The sequence below is a fragment of the Hyperoodon ampullatus genome (genome assembly GCF_949752795.1).
Source record: "Hyperoodon ampullatus genome assembly, chromosome: 2".
Classification (NCBI taxonomy): Eukaryota; Metazoa; Chordata; class Mammalia; order Artiodactyla; family Ziphiidae; genus Hyperoodon; species Hyperoodon ampullatus.
This window is the reverse complement of record NC_136915.1, coordinates 66,272,990-66,292,365: the sequence shown is the minus strand read 5'-3', so window position 1 is coordinate 66,292,365 and position 19,376 is coordinate 66,272,990.

Genomic DNA, 19,376 nt, shown 5'->3' with positions numbered 1-19,376 from the left:
AATTTTCTCCAAATGATAAAACTGAAAGTCTGTTTTCTGCCCTTCATCCCTCTCATTTCTTTTCTTTTGTAAAAAGAATTTTTAATTTAATTTTTAAATTTTACATGCAATAAAATCAACCATTTAAATGTATGATTCTATGAATTTTAACAAATGTATCAAGTCATGTAACTGCCACCATAATCATTCTTTCCTTTTTTTTTAAACTCCAACTCTCTGGAGTTTAAGTATTAAGTAAACATGTTAATACTTTGTATAACGCAATAGAACTATTATTAGCACAAGACTTGGTGACTTTATTTTTCCTAAAGAGGACTGTGTTATTCATTAAGACATTGTAAACATTGCAGTGTTTTGTTTATCTCTAAAAGAAATTTCCAGTTCTTGAATATACAAATATAAATGAACAAGATCAACATTTTCATGGTCTAATCCATTGATTCTACCAAGTGTACCTTTAAATTTCTTTTTCCCTTTGGACTAGCATAAATAATGTTTGAATGGTTTGTTTTATAAAGAATCCTGATTTTATTACTTCATTTGAGCAGTATTTATTTAGGACAGGATAAATAAATGATATCTGGTTGAGAAATGATATTTACATCTCATAATGTGGAAAGCAATGTTGTGAAAACAAAATAAGCGGAGGCACACAAATGGAGTCAAGCTTGACTATCACTTAAAATCACAATTTCCAGATTTGGGGAAAAGTAATAATCATGTGAGAATGTGGCTAAAGGGAACAATCTGTCTGCAGCTTTGTATTCAAAGCCAAAAAGATAAGGAGAAAAAAAGAATCTAATTAATGGAGAATAATCTGTATGATCCTAAAAGGCAAAACAAAGCAAAAGCCCAAAAGTCAATTTAGATATCTTGACTTTTAAATTTTTGAGTAAAAAAATTTTTTTTCTTTATTTATTGAAGAGTCTTTTCATACACCATCCATTTCTCTGTCTGGCCTCTCATTCTTCAAGATCCAGCTAAAAGGAATCCTTCCCTGAAAAGTTTTTCTGATTCCCCATTCTCACCTGTGTTCAGCTAAACATCTCCTAGAGCACTGACATTTTATGTCACAAACATCTGTTGATAAGTCTGTCTTCCTCCTTGAGCTGTGAACTCCTTAAGGAAGGGCCCATGTCTATTCACCCTTATTTTGACAGAAGCCTAGCAAAGAGCCCAAATGTTAATGAATGAAAAGTAAATGGATAAGTATCACTGAGCAGTTGGTTAAATGGTCAATACCCATACCCATTCAGTTGTGTTAGCTAGGCACAGCAAGGTGCTGGAGATACAATCATGAACAAAATGGCCCTGGTTTTTGCCCTCAGAGAGCTTACAATCTGGTGAGGGAGAATAATAATAATAAATATCATCAATTTTAGAGAGAGTGTTTTTTTCTTAATTGATAGAATGCATTTTAAATTAAGTCATTAATATAGTCCCATTATTATTTTTTTATGACACTACTTATATTTGACATTACTCCAATGAGATTTTAGTTTCAGCAAAGGACTATTAACTATGACATCAACATAACTAGAAAATATATGAGTGTTTTTATTTCTTGGGTTTTCTTGTTTAAGTTACTAAAGTTATATAAATAGTTATATATACAGCTCTATATAATTTTATTTATATAGAGAGATATAATATTAGTGGAATCTAGTAAAGAGAGCAACTATTTGAATTCATAGATGATAGTTCTAACTCCAGATATGCCAATAAGCAACTCTGTATCCTTAAATGTTAACAGGTCTTTCTCTTCTCAGCATAAAGAGCTCTAAAAGGGACGTTGTGAGGCCTAGATAATAGCTGTAAAACCTAATAAATTTAAAAATACAATGATGTTATGAATTTTAGACACGTTACACAATTTCAGTAAAGGAGGATTTACTGAGTACTTCCTCTGTTAGACACACTGGTCCAATTAACATAAATATGGGATTGGGGAAGAAGAGCTACTTTGTAGAGAGGATAATGAGTTAGTTCTAGATTTTCTATCCATTATTACTTGTTTAACTGCAACTTATTTGGGAGAAAGAGAGGGGAGGGAAGGTCCAAATGACATTTAGTTTTCTACTTTATTCTTTGAATTTTTGTAGGAGAATTTTGAGATACCACTTGACATTATCCACAGCATCCACAGTTGAAGGGACTGCCCAATTAGAGTTAGGAATCTCCACCGCAGTTACATTTAGGGAAATTATAACTTATTCTTCAAGGTTTTAAGAAACTTTCATCTTGAGAACACATCATATAGAAAAGCTCTCAGCAAGAGTGGATAAATGAGGCCTTCAGGGGCTTCCCAGGTAGCGCAGTGGTTGAGAGTCTGCCTGCCGATGCAGGGGACACGGGTTCGTGCCCCAGTCTGGGAGGATCCCACATGCCACAGAGTGGCTGGGCCCGTGAGCTGTGGCCGCTGAGCCTGCGCGTCCGGAGCCTGTGCTCTGCAACGGGAGAGGCCACAGCAATGAGAGGCCCGCATACCGCAAAAAAAAAAATGAGGCCTTCAAACAGGTCATTTGGTGAAGAAGGTAGGCCTCTCAGGGGAGCCGCAGGAAGGAGAAAAAACAAACTTTAACTATCAGAGGGCCTTTAACTTGTATTTTTGTTACATACTGGAATTTAGCACTAAATTAAACTTACATGAAAATAATTTAAAAAATGAAACTACTACATCAACCTCATACCATTTACTCTACATATTCCGGTGAAATTTGAAAATCTCTGGAAGGTTGGAGTATGATGGCCTTGACAATGAACACTTGCCTTTGACACCCAATCCATAAATACATTGTACACACTAGCTGCATGTGCCACTTGTACTGAAATCAATAGAATGAGCTGCTAGTTCATGTCTCTTCACTTTAAGGCTTGAATTATATTTATGATGATATTTCTATAAATTAATGGTTTTCTTGGCTGCTCTAGTAACTTGCATTCAGATTATTCAAATTTTGATGGCACACTATCTCTTTAGAAAATGGTTTGATTAAATACAAGAAAACAAGGGGAAAGAAAAAGCATCATAATTTGTTTACTCATTGGTATTTTGTTTTCCTTCATCCCAAGAAAGAAGAAACCTGCTTATGTTTTGATAATGCCATTTATCTGTCAGATGGTGCAGGCAGGAGCCAGCTGTTTCCTATAAAGATATCTTGGGAAATAGGAATGGTGCTTTCTACAACGGCAGATGCTATTTGACACCATTTCTAGAGGATAGTTCCTGTTGAAATGTTGTGGGAGGGTTTTCTAAAGAACACACAAAGATGTCAAAAATGGTTAGTGCTGATACATGCCAAAGTCAATGCAAAATAAGTAGAGAGGAAAGTAAAATCCTCTTTGAAGGAGGAAGGAAAGGTTCAGAAGATAAGGCAATGTCCACAATGTGCTGAGAGGGGGATTGGTAAAACTGTCTGGTACCAGGGCTGAAAGTTGAAACCTGTGGCCACAGGCACTGGTACCCAGATCTTAGCCAATGTTTTCATAACAGAGGTTAGGGATCTGAGCTTGGTGAGGGAAGGAAGAGAAAGCAAAGTTCAGAAGTCCTCACACGCTTGGAGCTGGGTCATTTTACCTAGGTTGATCTTCCATTGGAGAACATTAAGAATTCTCCTCACTCTCAAAGAGAAATAAAACCTCCACATATGGAGTGCTGGACCTAGGCCTGGGCTCCACAGATGAGCGGCAAGTCAAATGGCAGCAGTTCCAGGGGAGGGGGCCCAGGGTGGAGGGAACTGGGAAGCTCTGGTCCATGAGAAATGATCATGGCGACAAGGAGTTCAGGGGACACAGGACAAGCCCCCATCAAACGTTTTAAGAGCTGTCATGTGGAGTCTTGGTCTGTGAGTTCCTGAAGGCTGGGCTAGAATACATAGGAAAAAGTCACAAAGTGTGTAGTTCATCTGAAGATAAGCAAAACCAATATGCTGGATAAGCAAAGTACGTGGGTATAAGCATAAACAAAGGTTGACTTTTTCTCACAGTCTCTTTAAACCTGCTCTTTGAGAGTAGTCTTTCCCTATCCTGGATGAAACCTTGGGCGAGCCCATGACTTTCTGTTCTCTTTTAGGTAAAAGAAAGTTTTACAGCTACTTAAAGTCAAAAACATAGCCTCAAATCAGTAATTAAAGGTGACAGGGAGGTCGAAGGGGATGGCCCTTCTCTGTTTCCCTGCCTCTTGTTGCTTCTCCTCCACCAGCTTGCTCACTGTAATTTCTGACCTTTCCGGGTAGAAGCAAAGGAAGGAAGAAGAGATAAGCTTTGGCGGTGGGGGGGGGGGGGGGGGCGCGGGACGGCCATACTTGGCTGCTCTGCTGTATGGTCTCATGTCCACAGTTCTCTCGACCTGGATGAATGTAATCTAGTCTGACAGTTGCTCCTTTCCCCTCTGACCCTAGAAATCTTCCTCCAGCTTCTCTTCTCCTGAGGCTTTAGTGCCCTTTGGGGGGGGCCACTCAACAAGATTTAAGAAACCCCCCACGATGGCTTGCTTTTACACATACATAACTTAGAAGTGCAGGCCCTGGCAAAGCAGTTGTTCAAGCAGTTCTTTCTCTCTTCATCCTCCCTTGGTTCTTGTGCCCACCAAGGAGAGGAGGTGAGTATCCAGCTTTCCACGTGGAGCCCCAAAGCCCCTTTCCATTGAATTGAGATGATCGTAAGGAAGGGACTCTCCAACCTTCCCCCACAGATCATTTCCAGTCTCCAACAGCTTGACTCTTTTATATCCTGTATGTTGCAGATAAGTCTTCTAACTATTTCTCAGCCATAGTGGTCTGTCTCTTAATCCAGTTTGGAATTTGGTGTTTATTGTCAACGGAAACCGCAATGAGAAGAGTTCCGTGTTAACACCTTATGATCCAAGGGAGGACTTTTTCACCTAAATAGTATACTATTTCTCATGCTAAGTTGGGGGCCGGAGTCAGTTGGCAGTTTCCAAATGTCCAAGACTTTGGACTTGTTTTACACTTTTATGGTGGTGCCTCAGGGGCCATAGGTGGAGACAAGAGGGACATCACGAGTGGTGCTCGGCCTCCTCCACCCTTCAAGCATCAGCTGCAGCAGCTTCACTACTATGTTCCTTACATGCTGAGTTTTTGTGTAAGATTCCATTGATTTCAGTCAAATAAAAGGTGGCTTACCCAGTAAAAACATCTTGACTGGTGACATTCACTCATTTGCCTACTCTAAGCAAGACACCAATCTAGGCAGGTTTATCCCGATCCTAGGCATCCAGAACTACTATCACGGTTAATCAGCAGCTTCCAATTCCAATTCCAGTGGAAAACACCTCTTTTTAGTTCAGCCATTTACTCATTGGAGGAACTTGGGGGAGTAACTGAAATTCTATGTATCTCAGTTTTCTCATCTGTTAAATACCTATCTGTTAGTAATGTTTTTAATCCTGTACGTCAAGTGCCTAATGTGATATTGCAATCATTGTTGGTACGCAGGAAATCACAGCTGTACAGCCTTTCAAAGCTTCCTTGGAAGATAATGTGCAATTTTCCCCCATAACCATCCTCTACTACGTCATCAATTTGAAGAACTTTGCTCTGTGCCAAAAGGACACGATGTCCTCTCAAACCATTTCCTTCTCCTACTCCCTAAGAAAAAGGTTTAAACCTCTCAGAGAGTTTCCTTGAAGCCTTTATTATGGGTACAGGCATAAAGAGCCCATCTGGGAAGCTGTACCTAAACAGAAACCTGAGCAAACCTCATTACTGGATAGCCCCATAAATGTCCTCCCCACCTTGAATGGAGACCCGCCACAAGGCACCGGAAAGAAGCTTTATAAAAATAAAAAAATGAATAACTGTTGTATAATTCTGCTTGGAACTTGCAGTCACCTCTAGTCTACTAACTTCCAACATCTCTCAGTGCCCACAGGGAGTAATTTTCAATATCATGATTTCCAGATGAAGAATGGATCCTGTGATGGTTAATTTTATGCATCAACTTGGCTAGGCTATGGGGCCCAGTTGTTTGGCTTAGGTGTTGCTGTGAAAGTATTTTTACATATGACTAATATTTAATCAGTAGACTTTGAGTAAAGCAGATAACCCTCCATAATGTGGTGGGTCTCACCCAATAAATTGAAGGCTTTATGAGCAAAAACTGAAGTTTCCTGCAAAAGAAGAAATTCAGTCTCAAGACTGCAACACAGAAACCCTGCCTCAGTTTCCAGCCTGCCTGCCCTGCCCTGCAGATTTCAGACTCCAGTCTGCAACATCAACTCTTATTTGAATTTCCAAACTGCTGGCCTCCCCTATAGGTTTCAGGCTTGCCAGCCCACACAATCATGTGTGCCAATTCCTTAAAATAAATCTCTCTATATATCTCTCTATATATCCCACTGGTTGTTTCTCTAAAGAACCCTGACTGATAAAGATCCCATCTTGGTACTCCTCTCAGTACCCTGCACAGTGTTGAAGTGAATTTTCTTGAATGGGGTTGGTTATTCCTTGAACATGAACTAGAGCATAAGTGGCCACAGATTGGGCTGTACTGGGAAAAGCACTACACTGGATTTGATTCTGCCCTGCCACCTACTACTGTACCAGGCTCATCTTCTGTACTCAGCCCTGCAACCTTCATGGCAACTCAGCCACATAAAGCCCAGGTCATTCCCTCTGACACCACCTGTGGTCTCTGCCTGCATTGAGCCCTTTGTGGTAGAAGTCACAATGACTGCAGCACTGAGCCCCAGCTGACGAGACCCATGAGACTCTGTCTTTTCCAAATGGTTGCCCAGAGGGAACAGGTGATAAACTGGAAGTACAGGAAAATTAATGCCACATGGGACAGATGTTGATAAAAAGAAAGGAGCCAGCAGATAAATGGTGTGCTCTCCCTCTCCATGATGGGATTTGGGATTCAGTGGTTCTGCATGGAAAGACCATGGGGTTTTTTCTCTCCAAAGAACCCCATGTGACCAATCAGAATGCTCTGAATAAAAGCCCACAGTAAAGCACCACTTTGAATTTGCTTTCCCTCTGTCCTTGCCTCATTTCTTCTTTTCCTACATTTACAATTCACTGGAATTGTACCCCACTCCCTAACAGTGTTGGCATGTAAGTTTTGTTTAAGTTTTGTTTTCTCAAGACCTGGGTGAAGACACTAGCTGTGTGACTTTGGTAAATCACTTGACCAATCTAAGCTCCAATCCCCTCATCTTAAATGTGGAAACAGGAAGAGTATTTTCTTCAAAGATGTTTTGAGGACTAGATGAGACAATGCACAGGTCTTGGGGACACTTTTGATAAATGACAACTATAGCTTTTGCTGCCTCTTGCAGTAAACGTACAGGAGCAGCCCCACATGGGGGAGGGCTAAAGCTTTCCAGTGATGCCTGTGACTGAGGGGACCAATCTGTCTAATTCTGGGGCCTATTACTAGGAAGCCTGTTGCTGTTGCACATATAACTCAAGTTCTCTAATGATAGCAGAGCAGAATGCCTGCTCCCTAAGGGCAGCTGGCTCCTAAGTGAAAACCATTCCCAGCACTCCTCCTAACATCATTCATCTAGCATCCCTATTTCTGTAGGGAGGAGTAAAGGGTGGGGCAATCGGTCAGAAGAATATAGAAAAAGTTCCTTCACATGAAAACCAGGAATGGTGAAAAAGAAAAAAGTAAGAAAGGAAGGGAGGGAGGGAGGGAGGAAGGAAGGAAAAGAAAACCAGGAATGGTGAAGACACATTCTATCTGCTGCCATGTACTGTAGCACTTTATCATGTCCCACCTTGAATAAGGAGTTGCTGGGGTAGAGTTGGGGGGATTTCTCTAGAGGAAATGTCATTTATCCTGAAACAAGAAATAGGATGGATTTTGAATCTGAGATTTCAGTGCAGAGTTACGGGAAGGAGCTGACTCTAGGCTCCAGGACGTTGCAGACATGTCTTGGGGAAAATGGCTATAGGGTATGTATATATATGTGTGTGTGTGTGTGTGTGTGTGTGTGTGTGTGCACGTGTAAAATAGAGAAGCTATTGAACCAGGCATATAAAATGATTTAGAACCTGGCTTTATGGGGGCAGGGAGATTCTATAACTGAGTACACCCAGAGTAGGGGTTCAGAAGAGAGGCATCCTCTTCTCCTCTATACTGGGAGAACCCCCAGCTGCACCAGGGACAGGAGCAGGGGCCTGATGTCACCACCCTTCTTCAGTGCACAGGGGTTGTGTGAGGCTCCAGGACTACCAGGCTGGGGGTGGGAGTTCAGGACCAAATCACTAGGCTTCAATGTTTCAGTGATGTCATGTGGCACAGCAGCCAAAAGAATGGGAGTTTTCAACAGAAGAAAAAGTGTTCTCTCTCCAGAACCATACTAATAGACAACTCCTTAGACTGAGGAAGTGTAAGTGAGATTCTAGAAGCTACCATGATAGGAAGGAAGAAGGACACACTTGTTGTATTTAGGATGAGGTATCAGAGTTATTTCATTTGGATACTTAAAAGATCAGATCCTTTTTTTAAGTTCCCTGAGTTGGTAACTTAGGGTGGTTTCTTATTTACACCTCAGTATTTTGGAGACAGGATAGCATAATGATTAAGAATATATATTCTGGAGCTAAACTGCCTGGATTTAAACCCTGGTTCTGTCACTTACAAGCATTGTGACTTGTGCTTCAGTCTCCTCAAATGTGAAATCAGGCTGGTAATAATGAACTCATGGGATGTAGGGAGGAGTGAAGAAAGCTAATGTATATAGTCCCTGACACATAATAAGTGCTCACTAAATGTCAGGTAGTAATATTGCCTTGTTTTTTTTTTTCCCTAGAGATCCTGCTTTCCCCAGTGGAAACGGAGGCTCCCAAAAGGTTCCCAGGACAGGCTTGAGTATGCTTATAATCAGCTCTTAATGATGGAGCCCTTTCTTCAAAAGAAAGAGACTGAGATGAAAAGAAACAGAATGCCAGAATTCAGAGTTTGATATTAGTGTTTCCAGCTGAGGGTTATTTTGAAGTACAAGCAGATAGTGTCACAAAGGCTTGGGAGCAGCTCAGTGATCTCACAGAGACATCACTGGCAAGCATATTATTTAGCAGAACCAGGCAGGGGCCCCAAGAGATCCAGGCGGGGGCCCCAAGCTAGATTATTTTTGTTTCCATTTCTAAGGTGAAGCTGGAAGGGAGGGGAACTTGGATTCAGAGTAAAATGAGGGCACTGGATGGAATGATCTCTAAAGACTGTTCCAGAATTCTGCAAGGCACTGAGTCTGCGATCATGACTAAAAGAAGGGAGGTTAAAAAATATTCAAGGCAGGAGAATTCAGGCAGATGCTCAGGAAAATATGTCCCTACCAAATTCCTGCTGAGCCTCAGAATACCCTTGTAAGGGAAATGATGGGACTTTCATACTCAGCGTTACGGAAAATAAAGTGAAGCACATAAAGTTGGGGGAAAAACTTACACTGGTAGAGATAAGATTTTTATCCAGCTAGTCTCTCCTCATTTCACCTTGGCTTAAAGTTATGTTCTATCAAAGGAAGCTTTAAAAGAATTTGGATGGACACGCTCAACAGTGGCTATAATCAAATTATTCCTATTGTCTTTTCAAATCCCCTGTTTGAGCGATAGCTATTAGGCCTAGATTTACAAGGGTAAAATAATTCATGAAATATATTCAAGTGTGACTGTCAGGAGATCTTAGGACTAATGTAATGGTCCCACATGTCTCTAAAAAGCAGTCCAAATAGTTGTGATATGCAGTATAGTTTGTGTGCTATAAGGTAATGAAATTAGACTGTAAAACTCCATTTGATGGATAAGGATATTAAAATGGAATTAAAGTATTGTTGCAAGAGAGGAATTCTTGTGCTTCAAGAGATGAAAGATGGGGGAAGCTTTGGCAAGTCCAGGGATGAGACAAGCAGCTGCTGTACAAATCTCTTCGCTATTACTCTATCAGAGCAACCCTCAAGTTTCCAGTTCAGGATCTCTTGCCCTACACAAACACCAATAATTCTGCCAAGATGTTGGCTCAACATTCAATGTAAGAGCTGAAGCCTCTCAATTCGGTCCCGCAGCAAAGCCTCAGATTCATCATGCTCCTTCTCTCTTAGCCATTCTGTGTCCCTAAGATGGTCTTTGTCACCCTGCTTATCATTCTTTCTGTGGAGGAAAGGAGGGAAAGGAAGAGAAATCTTATAAGGTATCAACTGAAATCTGAGATAAGATAGCAGTCTTTTCCTAGTGCTGGCTTTCTACTCACACCAGACTTCAGCATCTTAAAGCACAGCACAATTTTAAAAAGCAAAGTAAAATTGTTAATTGTTAAGCATTAATGTTATAACTCCAGCTTGGGCAATCTTGAGGCACAGAGGACATGCCTGTTAACACTGATTCCCTTTATCTCCAGCTATCAGCCTCTTTGGGAAAGGGATTCTCATGTGAGAATGACCTCTGACAAGACCAACTATACTGGTTCCTTACCATTTTGGAAGAAGTGGTTATACCCACGCAGGTTAGCACACCAGGTAGAGAAAATACACATTAAAAACAAAAATGGGCCCCACCTCTCAGTCACTTAGTGACTCAGATTTCCTACCTGAAAATTACAAAACTGGCACGAGCCAGTGTCTCTGACTCACCAAAATGTCTGAATATTTGAAAATATGTGGATGTGGGGTACCAAGTACACTCATCCAGAGGACTGACTCACATTTTTGGCAGCTGGGTAATGCCAAACAGCATCTCGGTCAAAGATTTCATGGAATTAAAAAAAAGTCAGCAAAAGTAATTTTTGGCATAAACAAAACAGACCCAATTGTTTGTTATAATTTTGTGAACCCCCGGGGCTGATTTAGCTCTGGGTGTGCCTTGGTTGGTTTGCTTCCAGGACACCTGCCTCACTTCCTCAACCTTTACTATAACATGTGTAGTAAAAAAAAAAAAAAAAAAAAATCTAAAAGCTGGGTTCAAATTCCAGCCTACTAGGAAAGATTTTTGGCCACGCTGAGCCTCAACTGTATCATCTGTAAAGTGGGAATGAGAATAACTTACCCTGTGGTATTGTTGTGAGGAGTAAACACACAACACAGCTTTCCCCCTCACAGCAGATCCTCAATAAATAAATAGTAGCTTAATGAGGGCAAACACAGTGTGAATTAGCACCTGCAGAGGCAGAATCAGTTATCAGGAACCTGCTGTTTAAAGTCCCTCCTACTGTCCCAGGGCTTGCCAAAAGTGTGATCCCTGACCATTTGCTGCAGAAACCCTCAGGGTGCGTATAAGAGAGACTTCCGGTCCCCATCCCAGATGTGGCAAATCAGAATCCCTGGGAATCACCATTTCTAATGTCTCCCTAGTCTTCAGATGATTGTTTAGTATCTTAAAATTTGAGAACCACTGAATTAGAGTGCTAGTTAAAATGTATTACTCCTTTTAGTCATTGGTTGGTAAAGAAATAGACGAGTTATAAGTTTCAATGATTTTAAAGCACTCTCCGCAGTTCCTGAGTCCTGAGGTCCACAGATCCTCTGAAAGATTAGATAATATGGTCAATTGAGGGATGTTAAAAGCTAGTCAAGGTAGTTCATAGGGAAGCTTTATATTTTTCCTTGACTTGCTGGTCAACTGAGTAATTCTGGGCTATTATTTAGGCCCAATTGACAGCACTTACCCAATTCCCCAGACTATTAACTACAGTTTTATATTATTTGCTCATTTAGCTTGCTTAATAAAACTCCAACTACTGTAGAAGATGCCTGGTCTAAAATCCACTTACTCTTAGACTCAATAGTCCTAAAGAAACTCTTGACCCAGGATCACTGAAGTCTTGAACTTACAGTTGAACAGAGAAAAATTATTTAGCAGCCATGAGACACTGGGCTAGTGCAGGTACATGTTAGCACAAAGGTGAGAGTCTGAACAGCAAACACTAGCCATTTGGTTGGCAATGGATAAGTGTGGCCCTGGAGTATCTGATGAAAAAGTAAAAATAGAGTTGGCAGAGCTGTCAGGCTACCACTATTCATCTAGCAGTGAAACCAGGGAAGCACCATGAAGCCTGAAAAGTGAGCCAGTTTCACTGGCAAAGACTAGGAGCTCCCCCTCAGCATTAGTGGAGCCTTTATTAAATGGGCCCCACAGCTGAGTAGTGATATGGAGAATTTGGAGAAGGGCCATGAAGAGCAATCAAGATCAATCAGGCATCAGAGGAATAAATTCTTTGAGGGTTTGTCTTCCTTTAGACCACAGTGAAGGAGTTGTGGGCTGGGAGGGTGAGTGTGAGGGGGAGATTAACAGTGCATTTAGATGGCTAAGTGGCAGTTAGGAGTGAAAATATTTCTACTAAGAAGATCAAAAGAAAAAGCTTGGGGTGGACTTCAGCAGAAATTGGGCCGAAAATTGAAGACCTGGTTGTGAGGGAGAGGGTTATTCTCTTTCAGTGTGTTAGGGAAAGCTCTAATGCCGCTTTCCCACTTCAGAGCACCCTCTCTCCTCCGCCTCCCTCTTGCCTCACTCCAGTAGCTGCCACCCATTCTTCATTTAGGGCCAACAATATGCCAAATATGGGGCTAACTGCCTTACATTTCCATCTCATTTAATCTTCACAGACACCCTGCAAGGAGGGGAGCGGAGTGCTCATTTATAGAAAACAGGTTCCATGAGATTAAGCAACTTTCTCAGAGTCATACAGTCAGAAAGTGGCAGACCCCGATGTGTCTTATTCCAAATCTCTAAGCACTTTTTTACCCTGTCCACTTGCCCATAGCCCAGAAGGCTAGTGTGGCTGGAAGCAAGAGAGTGAGGCAAGGGTTGGAAATGAGGACAGAAATATGATGGGGTGGGGGTGGCCACCTGATGGTAAGTGCCCTACAAGGCCATGGAGGATGCTGGATTTTCTTCTGAATATGAAAGGAAGCCACTGGAGGGTTTTGAGCAGAAAAACAGTAACCTAGGTTTTAAATAGATCTGTATTTTAGGGGAGAAGGGGCAAAAACCAAGAAAATAGTTGTGTGTATACTTTAATAGTCCAGATGTGAGAAGGTGGCTTGCACTAGGTGTGAGTGGTAAAGACGTAGGGAAGTGGGTGGATTCTGGAGACATTTCAAGAGTAAAAACAGCATGTGATGACTTGGTAAGTGATATGCCCAAGGTCACATAGGTAATAAGGCTGGACTAAGCTGGAGTTGGAACAAGGCTCTATCTGACACCAAACCCTGTGATCTTTCCCTAACTACAGTGAGCCATGCCACAGGTTCCTGAGAAAGGGATTTCCTGAACCTGAGGCCAAAATATAGTTTCTAGCATGTAAAACTTACAACTCAGTTGTGTGTGAGTGTCTGTGTATGTAACCTGTATGTCTATGGCCTCTTCTCCTCACATATCAAAAAAGAGGAGAGGTGACAGCAGATTATCCAGAACACAGATAAAGAAACAATTACCAACCCTCTATCCAAACATTTTAGCCCACTCTGATGACTACTAGAGCGAGGTCAGCTGACGCCTAGAATAGCTACCATGGGCATGGTGAAAGGTAAATGTTATGTTTTAAGCTGTACTAGGTAGAGGATGGGAGGAGCCACTTAACAGAAATGAAGAGACCCCGTGGCCACATTTACACAGCAAAAGCCAAGTGGAAGATTGAGCAATTACTCAGTAAGTGCAGGCTGGGGAGTCAGCCAATTTGGGTAACTCCGATAAAAGCATGTGCTTTGGATGCTTTCTCTTGCCTGAATTACTCAATAATGGTGCAACTGTCTATTTTGCTTAGTTGAAGAGAACAAGAAACAGGTCCATCTGAGTCAGAGACCTTCCGTGGACCATGGTGCAGCCCAGGCTGAGGAGCCAGTAGGGGAAGGCTGCCCACAGGAGCCCGCCTCCAAGCTGGGACAATGTAGTGAGCCTTGCTAAAGAGCTTGCCCTGTCAGTGTCCTCTGCTAGGTTCTACAGACCCTAAAACGAACAGCCTTTATTCTGATGTTTCTCAAAGTCTAGTCTTGAGACAAACTTGAGAAAGAATAATTGTAATAATGTGTGTGAAGTATAGAGGTAGTCTTTTAGGAAATGATAGGAACACAAAGGTGGCAACTGACTTGCACTGGGATGGGCTGGGGAACAGTTGGGAAGGCTCCCTGGAGGACATGATGCTGGGGAGGTGGGGGGGGGCGGGTCCTGCAAGATGAAGAGTTAGTAGCTAGGAAGAGAGAAATGGGAAGGGAGAGGGAAGGCTAATGTGAAAGCTGGTGGCATTTTTTCCTCTGGTGATAAGAGTTTACCCCAAAATAATATTCAACAGATAATATTCAGGCTTTACTATGCAGCAGACACCTTACTAAGCACTTTATAGGCATTGTCTTATTTCATCTTCACAATAACCATTTGGGAAGGGCACTGTTATAATCTTATTCTGTTTTGTGTATGAGAAAACTGAGGCACAGAACAGTTCAATAACTTGCCCACAGTCACACAAGTGGGGTGTAGCAAAACCAGGACTTCAGGCTATATGACTTCAGAGTCTTTGCAATGCTTGTCCCTGTCCTGGTTTTGTCTGTAACATGGCTTCTGTAGCCCTTGGTGCTGCCATGCAGTTTCCACACATGTCCATGACAGATCAGAATAAACTCATGCTTCACTGAGGCCAGAAGTCTGCTCTCAGGGTAGAACTCTAGCAGGCAAATGACACACAGAGGCAGCAACTTCGCCTTTGACCTGCCTGCTCAGCACCGCCTCAACTCTGCCCTCTTTGCTGCCTGGCACCTTGTCCCCTGCCTTATGTGAGCTCAGGATGCTCCTCAGCACCCATGAATTCCTGGCAGACTCAGGCTCTCTCCACTTAGTTTCACCACAGTCTCTTTCCTTCCATCCTAACAAGAATACAAGCCCATCGGAGGGTGGGATCTGCGTCTTGGTTAGAATTTTCCTGATTCCTCTCTCACCTTCCTTCCATTACTGATCTCCTACAAGTGCCATGCTCTGCTAAGGAGTCTGTGAAGCCAGCTTTGCCCACCAAGACTCCTGAGACATGTTTTTATCATTTTCATAAAAAGCACCAGACCATGTTCTGAAAGATAAATGATTAACTAAGAATTACACATGGTCTCACTTGGAGGAGTTTCAACCAAAGATGAAATTTTGTGGTTCAGAACCATGCTGGCAAAGTAACAGATTTACTCCAGTGCATCTCAAAGAAATGAGCTAATAACTAGTAGTGGTTCTCTAGAGACTTTACCCTTGTTCCAGGAAATACATATTCTGAAATTGAATTTGTAGCAATGATTTCCATTTTCACATGTAGCAACATCATTCCTTTAGATTTAAAAACTATTTTTGGAAACATTCACATCACCTCTGCAAGATAAGTTATATATAGATTTCATCTACCCAAATCACAGAAGGTGACATCTCTAGTTGCCTGAAAAGCTTTCTAAGATGAAGAAGGGATTCATGTGGACAATGAAAGATGTTTTCCATTTGTACTGAGGTTAAGAGGAAAACTTCATTTGAGAACATGGAACTCATTACCAGTATAGATGCTCCACCTCTGACATTATTTAAAGAAATGGATAGGGCACTGTCCTTCTGGGGTTGCTTGGGGTTGGGCAGTGCTTGCCAGACTTGTGGTGCTCTAATAGCCCATCCTCAGTTTGCCTGATCTCCTGCTACTAGCCCCACCCTACTAAATTAATAGATCATGTTTTTACCATGTCTTTTCCATTTATCATCTCACGTTAGTCTCATAAAAATCTTCCTTTTACTGTTGAGGAAACCGGCATCCAGGGAGGCTAAGTGTCCTTGTTCTACAGTTCACTGGTGTCAGAAGTTGCTAAAACCGGGTGTCCCACATCTTAAGCTAAATGGTGTAAAAAGAATATAAAATGCAAAAGGTATATAAAAAATATTTGCTGAAGGAAGAATATTTCGAGAATTTAAGAAGAGTTCTTTTGGAATTTGAAGTTATTCTAGGATGCTCAAGCATGAGTATTATGCTAATTATTTTCCTACCCACCTCATTCAATCAATGAATTCAGTGAATGTTTACTACATTACACTGTGAATGCAATGGGAAAGCAAGTCCCTCGCAGGACTCACTATCCCTTACTTCTTAACATGCTCCCTCCTTTTGTCCTGTGATATCCCCCACCACACACACACACACACACACACACACGGTCCACCCCTAAACTCTGCTCTTAGCCCCCACCAAGTACAGATCCTTGGTAGATCCTTAGTAAGTACTGTTGATACAATTAGAGAGGGAGAAGGGCATTTCCTGCAGGGGGCTTCACATCCTCTCAGCCTATGAAAGTCTATCTTCCTTGGAGCTGCTTATGAAACTCAAGCAATTGGGAACCACTTACAAATTTATTCTCCTGAGATCTCTACAGAGTTATAAAAACAATCTGATGCTCTGGAGAACTCTTGCATATTAAAACTAAAGGCCTAAATATGTTAATCAAAGTTCCCTAAATTTTAATTCCCTCGTCTGCTGAATGGGGACACAATGATGCACAGAAAAACATTTGAAAAGCATGAAGGGCTTTGTTAAAAAAAAAAAAGATACCAACAAAATCATCAACAAAGCTAATAGAATATGTTATAAAGAGTTCCAGGTGCTAAAGTGAAATATTTGATGTCAAGTAAACGATACCTCAGCTGAACAAATGCTAAAGAATGTTCACTTAGCCATGTATGCAGAACAACTGAAGGAAGAAAGGTCATAAAAGTGGTTGCTTGTGTTTAACTTTACCCCTTTTACAAGAAACTAGATCTCTGAAATGTAAATTAAAATTTCTTATCAAGTAATAAATAAGGCTTTAAAAATTATCTTTTTGACTATCATATTGGAAAAATAATCGATATTAATTCCACTGGTAGGCAAGATGGACAAGTGCTCTGGAAAACACCTCAAACACTGCTGGTGGAGATGTAAATTAGTATAGCATTCTGGAAACAATTAATGAATTTCAAGAGTCTTAAAACTATTCATGCACATCTATTCCACTTCTAAGAATTCATAGTGGGGAAATAAGAATATGAATAAAAGGGTGGCTATCGAATGCTCATCATGGTGTTACCTAATATATAGTGAATGCTTCAATTACAGAAGTTAAGAAGATGGTATCTGGAGTCACTCTGCAGCTAGATTCAAATCCTGGCTTTGTTACTTCTCACTGATATACTGGACGTACTACTTTTAATTTCCACAATCATAAAATAAGGGTTATAGTAACAAAAACTGTTTCATGAGATGGTTGTGAATATTGAACAAAATATATTTAAGGCTCTCAGGACAAACTGAAAGTGCTCACAATGTTAGATTATGTTCATTATAATGAAAAATTATAAACAATCTACATATATAATTGTTTTTTCCAAGCAATGTAGTGCTATGTATCAATTAAAATGATGTCGTAGATGAGTAGTTCACTTTGAAAGATGATTATTATATTAAAGGGGAAAAGCAGGCTATAATATAGTTTCTACTATGTGATTGAATCCAAGCAGATATTTATTAGACATTATCCAGTGTACTTGTTTTGAATTCAGGTCCATTTCGTCTCTAAAAATTTGGTTGTATTTCAAAAGAGCAAAATCAAATAGTGCTAATTTCAGTTCCTTTATCTCCTGGAATGGAGATCATTGAGAATTTTTCCTGGGCTAATATACTTTTGGTACTTAGTGTATTGTAATCCAAATGACTTCTGTTCTAAATAATAAAGTAGAATCACTTCTTTCACTAACAGGTAAAGTCCTTCATGCCACAACACAGTCCCAAGATCCCATTTAGTCTCATAAAGCTACTAGAGTAATTATATACATAATTTACCAAGTCAAGAAATACTACAGCTATAAGTTTTCAAATGCTCATAACAATTTTTAACAGCATGAACTATAATTCTAACAATATGTATTATGAGATATTCAAAACACATGTACTTTAAAGTAATGTGGAATTTAAGAATGACATTTGCATAATGTACAATTACTGCTAAATGTTAAAGCTACCCTGTCTTACTAAGAAGAATCACTTAAGGGTATTGACTTAGTGTGACTTCACTTTTAATGTCTGTATTGGTGAATTCAATTGATTGCAGAGCAAGAAAGTTATCTTTACCCTCTTACAGCTCATGAATCTCTGAATGCCTAAGAGATAACTTATTTGTTACCCAGGTCTTTGCTAGTCAAACAAAAAAAGTCTTCCTCCAAGCCTCACAATAGTCGTTTGATCACCCTCTAATTTCAAGCAAATAAGTACTGTGCCTACACGCTTACACTGAGTATTACTAATATATAAATAATTCAATTTTTCCCTAATTTAAAGTTATAAATTAGGACCTCTGACTTCCACTGACAGAAATGAAAACATAGCCATATATTTGTATCACATGCAAAATTTTTTTAGTATTTTCTTATCTATCATATTTTATTATTAACAACTTTATATGCTGGATATATAAGTCTCATTCATTTTGACAGCTTTGAACATTTCTGTTACGGAAAGTTTACTTCAACTTTGGGCATTCATCCTTGGAACTAAAAAGGGTAGTGATGTGGTTCGTAAAATTTCTCTGAACACTCAGAGGGTGGTGAGCATAGGAAAAACACAAAAGAGAGAAGAGGAGGAACACTCACAATCAAGAACCTCCCAAGCTAAATGGTGCCAATTATATGCAGCTGGAAAATGCTATAAGCTGCTAACAGTGCAGAGGTTGGCTAGACTACAAGTGCTTTCCTCCACATCTGGTAAAGGTAAAGCTGACCTCACCACTTTGTGCCTGGGACAGGTAAACAAAAACACAAGGAGATTAGCATCAATTTCACAAGATCGGATGGAGTGACTACTGGCCATGTTTTTTGTTTTTTGGCCAGAAGGATTCTAACTGGAGTAGAAAGTTTAAAAAAAACCAAAACACTTTTTTTCCTCCTTTCTCCCATAGTATAGTGAAACTTAGGATTGTTGCTTCTGGTTTGAGGTAGATAGTAAGTTACTGACATCCACGTGACTGCTTTCTGGTTGCTTTTATGATTACTAGAATAGAATTACAAATACTCCACTATTACTTCCAGTCCTCAGCCAGATGTGAATTCGCCAAGTTAAAGATGCAAACTTAAGATTCTTAAGATTTTTTTCTCACTACCTTTTTTTTCCCTGATTGGTATATAAAAGACAAGAAGTGAGTACTGATTAAATTCTTTAAACCCAAAAATTAGTGAGGGTGGCACTACTTACTTTTGTATTTCCGAGACAAGTGTCCACTGCTACATAGGATAAAGTCCTGAGGTTTAGATTTCAGCTCTCAGAATCACAATCCCTAAAGAGGGTTCACTAGGAAGAAAAAGTAAAGAGTCTCTGCTCTAGAAGCGTTGATCACAAACTCCAAATATTTCTAGTCCTCCTTTTTTAACCCTGAAGAAAAATATTCC